We start from the raw sequence: 549 nt of genomic DNA, 5'->3' as shown, positions 1-549 counted from the left end.
TATGATTAAGCAATTATTTACTATATATAGCTCAGTTTATTATATTGGATCGCTATAATAAAATCAAGCAAACATCTCTATTAATATATTAAATATAAAATCCATTATTAAATTATATCTAATATTATTAATAATAGCAGATGATTATACTATATAGATGCTTGTATATAATATCGGTTGGATATAATATTGGTTATATATAATGTTAGATTAAAATTACAATTGCTCCAATTCTTCGATGCGTTCTTAATTTATTTGTTGACTCATCAAATTATTAAAATAGATTCCCTCTGTTTCAAAACATACGGAAATTGTGAGATATTTTCTCTAACTCTATCTTCCGATGTTTAACGAAAATTTCAATTATACTCTTCTCCTCCTTTGTTAAATTTGGGTGTGATTTTACAAATGCTATTACCTGCGGAAAACAATTTCGATGTGTTTGGATAATGTAAAATCACAATTGTGATTGGTGTGGAAATAAGTAATTAGAGTTAATCAGAAAATATATTAATAAAATACTATGGGAAAAAAAGGAGTAACTGTGGT

The sequence above is a fragment of the Odontomachus brunneus genome, unplaced genomic scaffold, assembly GCF_010583005.1.
Source record: "Odontomachus brunneus isolate Ranch 3 - 2012 unplaced genomic scaffold, Obru_v1 Obru_scaffold_196, whole genome shotgun sequence".
Lineage (NCBI taxonomy): Eukaryota > Metazoa > Arthropoda > Insecta > Hymenoptera > Formicidae > Odontomachus > Odontomachus brunneus.
This window is presented reverse-complemented; position numbering follows the sequence as displayed.